Genomic DNA, 7,780 nt, shown 5'->3' with positions numbered 1-7,780 from the left:
ACTTTCTACCTTCAGTTATGTGTCCCATCTTTAGAAACTGAAAGCAGAGTTGTGCTTTTTGAGGGTTTTTTTGTTTGTTTTATATTGCATCTTATCATTGATCGAGTGATCAGAGACAGATCATTTGATTTTTAGCACACATAATTTCTTTTCCTATGAATTAGTAAACAGAAGAAACGGGAAAAAATACTTACATGTAGATTTTACCTCATTTTAGATCTCTATTTTTAATGGTAGATCCTGCATATTATCCAGGCACACTATAGTATCTTACACAGCAGTGTATCTGTATATCTTTTCCTGTTCTTCATATTTGCTTACCTGAAATCTGCTGGTTTTATAGTAATGATTTCAACAGTTCTGGCCCACTCTTCAGAAAAATAGATTGTCCAGAATAGAATGGAAATCAACATCTGAGGATGTTCAGACTTGCTAATAAAATAAATCGTTGACTTCTCCTCAAAGATATGATATTAAAAAGTGGATATGGAAACTTTCTTGACTGAGAGAAGTTGCAAAGACTGGGCTTCTCCTGCTGTGTGATTCTGATACCAGGGTACAACTGGGCTTGGTTTTTACAGATGTGTCTATGGTGTTCAAAATACAAGCTGATTGGGGATACCTAGGAATATTTAGCCATAGGTGCTTTCAGGTTCTTTAAAGATTTATTTTTAACACTGTTAACATTAAGACTACGGTCATTTCCATTTTATCTTGGTCTAACAATGTTTCATATTAGTAGCTGACAAAAAAAAAAAAATCAAGTTGGAGGGAGGACAGTGTTTTTTCCCCCCTTTGTGTTTAACATAACATAGCAAAATTAGCCAGGTTGGCAGGGCTTGATGTAGAAGTCTTGTGAGAAGTTTTCCATTAACTGGAAAGTCCTGTAGATGTCAACTTTAAAGGTAAAATAGTTAAAGTTGTATACAACATGTCGTAAATAGTTGTCAGGTATATTTACATTTGATTTTTGCCATGGTATTTCTAGCCAGCTGCTGATTTTAGGAGAGCCACTAAAATTGCAGATGTGGAATATTTTGAAAGACTCTTTTTTGGGTTTGAATTTTTTTTTTCTTTGTTTGCTCAAGAGATATGTTGTTTGACAAATAGCACAGATCTACTCTAGTGAATGGTTGTACAGATTATTTGTAATAGTTCAATCTGTGTTTGCTAAAGATCTTGTCTGATTCTTTACTGTTTGTTTGATATTAAGGACCACTTTTATCAGCTTGGAAGGTATGGGGGAATCCAGGCTCTTCCCACTAATAGTTTCCCTCTTAGACTTTTATCCTGATTAGTGAGTTTTATGTTTTGGTTTTTTTATTGTAAATTTCTATGGTAAACCACGTTAGTTTTCTATTACATCCTGTGATAAGCACATTTAGCTAGCAAAGAACCTCATCCTTGATCTTTTTCTTTCACTTTTGTGTTCAGCTGCTCCTGAATAACATACTAAAAATAAACTAACTTTACTGAAATCTCTTGTTGACATTTGTATTCAATGAGTCATTGTAGTGTGTTGCTATATGATTAAGATCTATTTTGGCTTTTAATCATACATCCATGTGGTGTACTCTTGAAAACAAGTAATTGAATGTTGAAAATTCTGATTTCTGTCTTACCAATTTATTGAAGTTCAAGTCTCTGTATAATATTAAACTTAGTAGCTGTCTGTTTTCTGAATATATCAGGACTGAGCTACCATGCATTTTTTTTTTGCAGTAAAGGCTCAACACTTATATCGGCAATAACGTGTATAGTTTCAGTGACCCAGTACAGACTCTGTAATAGACTAGACAGGAATTTTCATTGAACTGTGCCAATTAAGGACACTTTTGGTACTCTATGAGAACAGGACATCTAGAATTTAGACTTCAGCTAATTAATTTCAAATGAAGTAAACAAGAGAGAGACCTGTCATAAGACCTGTGGGGTTTTTTTAAGTAAGATTTTTGTGCATGAAATGTTAAACTTTCTGTAAAAGGATTGTAGGGCTGATATAGAGGCTAGGTAAAATTGATATATCATTTGCCAAATAGCATATATGGCAATTTATATAAATTTATATATAGCATTTACTATTATCCACAACATTCGGCGTCTTGCATGCTCTTTTGGGATAAGCTGACAGATAGTTTTTGTTAGTCCACCATTCCATGGTTGCTTTTTGCACGCCTATATGTGTATCCCCTGAAAAGTGGCAGCCACATACATTCCATGTGCCAACATTGCTAGTGCGGCTGCACACGAGTTGGGTCAGAGAACCGATCAACTAATCAGGTACAAGCTGAGCGTCTGGCCTGAAGGCGATGATGCGGTCTGGCTGGGATGGGGATGCGGGTGGAGAGAGAGGGGGTGACAGCACAGCCGATTTCAGCTGCAGCTTGCACTTAATGTTGGTTAAATTGATTGTGAAGCCAGCCCTCAAGGTAAACCTGTAGAGCATATGTGTACTTACTACGTTTTTGTAAATAAACATGCAACGAGGAAAATCTAGTGCTTCTTATAAAATGATTATTACAGTTGCTTGCATTCTCATAGTAAATGTTGCTGTTTTTCACAAGCGTGAATCAGAAAATGTGTATAGGCAATGCAAGGGAGGCTTGTTTTCAATTGTAGTTCTTTTTCTGAAAACTGGTCACTTTTAAAACTCAACATAGAAAAAGGTAATTAGAAATATATCTTAGAATTCTAAGTGGACAATATATTTAACATAAATGAAAAATTAGTTTCTAAGTTAGTGTATCATGACTGCATTGATTCCACTAACATAGTTATTCAGTAGTTAGCTCTCTTAATGGTCTGGCTTGCTGCTTTCACTCAATTTCCTTGTTTTTGTATTACACAGCTAGATCCATCAGGTTAAATCAGTGAGGAGGTAGAGACCATGATACATCTGTATGCACATCTTTGAGGGGTTTTTGAGTCCATCGGAGGCTTGATCAAAATTTTCTGTAGGTGCAAAATTCTGGCCTGGCACAGTTTAAGGCAAATATGAACCTTGGTTTCTTAGTAAGGAATATTTTTTAAATAGCTGCAAGATTCTTGGTATGAAACCAGAAATTTTCTTCCATTAAAAAATCATACTGCCTGAAAAGTCCTGAGTCATTCCTTTATGGTTCACTTCGTCAATTTGTGTATGACTAGATAATGGTGTTTTTCATGCAGTATCTTTTTTTTTTTTCCTTCTTGTTTTATTGTTGCAATAGAGTATCACCAAACTGGGTAAAGATCAGTACATTCTTAACCTTAAGAACTCTTTTTTTTCCTAAGCTGGTTTACTGTAAAGATTTCAAGCAGTTACACTTAACAGTTTAAAACCAGGACATACTGCTTCATAGAAAGTCTCGCAAAATTAGGGAGCTATATGTAGGAAAACCCTAGTAAAACTAACTACTTCCTTACACCATGCTTCAGTGCTGTACAACATATTTCACGGTAACGGAAGTTAGCGTAGATGTAAGATTAAAGTATGCATGTATGTACGTATATGGGAGGGTCCTCCCCATCTCAGCTATAAAAGAGTTGCTGCTCTGTTGTACTAGTGGAGTTATTTCATTACCATTTTAATTTTCTACTTATAAAACTTACTGCATGGAATCAGCTTTGTGCACGTTTCTTCAAAACAGTTTTTAACCACATATTTGTACTTTGCAGCTTTGCTTAAAATCACACAAATGGAGCAGATTCTTACATGTCAGCGAAGATGTATATTTTCATACACTTGTCATACCCATGGTATTATACCTCGGTTTACAGTGATAGTAGGAATGTTTTGAAGAATATAAAATCAGTATTTTGGGAGTTTTTAAAAAGAAAAAGATTGTCTGATTTGTCTAGTTAGTTGATTGCAACTTCCTGTTAAATGACATTGTTTAAAAATCTCTTTTTACTGAAAAGTTCTGCTGAACACAGAGCAAAAATAATTTATTCCTTGAAACTGAAAAAGCAGATTTGTTTTTTTAATATCTATTTGACACATACAGAATGTACAGTTTTAATTGACCGATCTAGTCCTATATATGAAATTCCAGCGTTCACAAAGCTCTGTTCACAGAGCATGGGACTAGGTGCATGGCAGATAGAATTTCTCATCTATGTCACTGCTCACTACCCAAAAAAACCCATGCAGATGGTGACACCATAGTTTCAATCTTGATCAGACATGCTTTAAAAGACTATATTAGTTTGTCAAGAATTAAACCTTACTTCGAGAAATATATGTACATTAGAAATCTGTAACCATTTCAACTTTCAAACAGTATGCAAGTAGCAAATGAAGGAACATACAGAATGAAAGAAAAATCACCTCCACTTTACTGTATAAACACTGTTTTCATAGAGTATTGCTCAAGTAATAAATCTTCATATTTACCAAACTTTCATGTAATAGAAATAGATGTCCAGCTGATAAGAGTTTGTTTTTTATAGCTTCATTTATGGCCCTATCACTACCCACAGAACTCGGAATGTAATAAATGACTCCAAGAAGTAGATCAACTAAATTATAGTTTAATGCAATAGTGCTGGGTATAGTGGAGGAGTGATTACACTGTGTCTGAACACTCCTGCTGGCTAGTCATTAGAGGAAGGGACATTGGATTATTTTCTGAGCATCTAGTTCTGAAGCCCTTGCTGAAGCAAAGCACTTTTTTTTTGGGGGGGAGCAGATTTTATTGTGTTAGTACAGGGACTATAACTTGAAAAGAAACAGTCCATTAGAGGGAAATACAAGGTAATAAACTGGCTTAATTTCTCCTTTGGACATGGACATATTGAAGGCCAAAGCAAGACATTTTTCACTTTAGGGATGGAATTAAAAAAGTTGTACATAGCTTTCAGAAAATTGCAGCTGCAGTTGCTTATTCTCTTTTTCATCCCATTCCTTTAGTCTTTGCAATAAAAGCTATATTTCACCTCTGATTTAAAAAAAATCATTGCATAGTAGTAATTCCTGTTTGGTAATAACTTTGTTTAGTCTAGTACCCAATTTTATTATGCAGTGTTATGGGAAGTGTGTGCATATCACAAGAAGTCCCTGTCCCAAGAATTTTTCGTCTGAAAGATAGATAAGAGTTGCACAAATCAAGAAAAACATGAAAGATTGTGGAGGGTTTTTTCTTTTTTAAATATAAAGTTTGGGGTGGTTGTTGCTAAATGGCAACCTGGTGTACGTGTTCCAGGGAGAAGAATTTTGGGAATTGTCTTGAAAACTCTTATGAATTTTGTTTTGTAATTTTTCCCATGCATGGCTGATGGCATCTGGGAGTTCATCAGAGAAACCAGCTGATGTTATCTTCATGGGTACATTGGAAAAGAAAAATAGCAGCAGTACAAATTGTGAAGGCTTATTCAGAGTAAGGAGCTAATGTGGAAAGGGTGGCAGTGACGTGTAGTCAGAAAAGGAGCTCAGAATGATTTTGGCATCAGCAATAATTTGGTAATTGAGTTATCTGGAGCAAATCTTCATGGTTGTAGCTGAAATGATGCCGGTGCCATGCATAGGGACAACTTGTAGAGACTAGTGGTGACTACAGATTTTTGTGCATTACATAGAGACTTTTTAATTACAGAGTTACTGTATTAACTGATGCGGTGAGTTGCGAGCCATCACGGATTTAAAACCATTTTTCTCAACCTGACTGTCACCTCAGCAGAAGGTTTGAGACCTGTCCATTGCATGGGCTTTGGATTATCATGCCCCAGACTAGCATATGCTTGAGCTTTGAATACTGGCTTTTCGGACTGAATTGTTACCTGTGAAGATTTTTTCTAATCAGCCATTATATTAAGGCCATTGCTACCTTTTAATGTACAGGAAACTCAATTAGTTACACTAATTGTTACTAATTTTTCTCCAAGTCATAGTCTCAGTATTTTCTAGAGCAAATGGACCTAACATTCTGCTTTGAAAAGAGGTGAAGAACATCAGTATGGTTTCTTCTCCTGGCTGGTCTGCAGGTGTCCTGGTTTCGGCTGGGATAGAGTTAATTTTTTTCCTGGTAGCTGGTACAGTGCTGTGTTTTGGATTTAATATGAGAATAATGTTGATAACACACCCATGTTTTAGTTGTTACTAAGTAGTGCTTACACTAGTCAAGGACTTTTCAGCTTCCCATGCTCTACTGACTGAGAAGGCTGGAGGTGCACAAGAGGGGGCACAGCCAGGACAGCTGACCCAAACTGGCCAAAGGGACATTCCATACCATAGGACTTCATGCTCAGTATATAAACTGGGGGAAAGCTGGCTGGGGAGGGACACCACTGCTCGGGGACTGGCTGGGCATCGGTCGGCGGGTGGTGAGCAATTGCATCGTGCATCACTTGCTTTGTATATTCTTATTACTAATATTATTATTATTAGGATTTTATTTTATTTCCATTATTAAACTGTTTTTATCTCAACCCACGAGTTTTCTCACTTCTACTCTTCCAATTCTCTCTCCCATCCCACCGGGTGGGGGAGTGAGCGAGCGGCTGTGTGGCGCTCAGTTGCCGGCTGAGGTTAAACCATGACAGCAGGGTTGGTGACCAGCAGCTGTGGGGATGGGAACTGCTCAAGCTGCTCCAACTGGTGCCAGATATCCTTACTGCGATAACGTGCGAGGCTGTATTTGAGGTTTTGGCCAGATGGTGTCAGTTATGGAACCGAGAACCGAACTCAGGAAATGCAGAAGTTAAGGCTTGATTACACTGTGTTAACTGTTTATCCATACACATCATATTAACGGCTCTAATTAATGACAACAGGCTATTTTAAAATAGAAATGTTTAAGATGTGACTGTACTTTGCTTTCTGTGCTTAAAATGTTATGTTATGGATTCTTTGCTCTAATGTCTTTGAACTTAAAATTGCAGAAATTTAATTGAATTTGCCTCGTGTTTCAAAAGTAGATTAGTCTTTGAATTTTTAGTTCAGATTTTCTCTCCCTAAACCACAGTATATGAGAACATACTTACATATTATATTGAAAGCTTCTGTATTTCTCCTCTGCTTCTCAAAGGAAATGTTGAACAGTTGTAACTCTGAGGTAACCTATCTCTCAGTAACTGGGATAGAGTTTGTCTTTCAGAATTATTTTTTGATTCATTTAGGTTTTATTTTACATACTTTGTATGTTTGTTTGGTAAAATGCCTTTAGGCAGGACAACTTTTATAGGCAGAGGTAATGTCTCCTATTAACCGTGAGTATCGTTAGACAAACCAGGCTAGCTTTTGGGAGACACCAGCCCTTCTTCAGGTGTGAAAATGAAAGCTGCTGCTGCTGCTCCTCAGCCAGATAGCATCCAAGACAGTTGCTCAAAATGTAGGTAAACTAAACCATCCTGGGAAGAAAAGAGAGTTGATGCTTTTGAAAGGAGGGGAAGAGCTCGTGGGGGTGGGAGGAAAGGTGATAGGGACCTAGATTTTTGTGGGAGGGAGAGGTTAGTAGGGGATGGGGATTTAGAATTGCTGTAAAACAAAGCTTGCTCTTGAGGCCACAATTTTTAATGTCAGTCAGAGAAAATAACAGATACTACTTACAAACTATGTGCAAACCTGTAGTCAACTCTAGACAGTCATTTTGCACTCGTATTCCATTTTCAAAGCTTAATTGCTTCTGGTTTTAGGCTTAAAGGACTTCTGTGACCCAAAGCCTAATATTTCTGTCTACTCTAGTTGATCTAAGAAGATAGATTACCTTTGCTTATAGACTTTGTCCTGCCTGAGTTCTTAGACTTTTACAACTACAACAAACCACCACTACAGTTATTTTTAAAAATCGCTTGTTATTTGTCC

Source organism: Pygoscelis adeliae, unplaced genomic scaffold (genome assembly GCF_000699105.1).
Source record: "Pygoscelis adeliae isolate BGI_AS28 unplaced genomic scaffold, ASM69910v1 Scaffold15, whole genome shotgun sequence".
Taxonomy (NCBI): Eukaryota; Metazoa; Chordata; class Aves; order Sphenisciformes; family Spheniscidae; genus Pygoscelis; species Pygoscelis adeliae.
The sequence above is the reverse complement of the archived record's forward strand: the minus strand, read 5'-3'. Positions refer to the sequence as shown.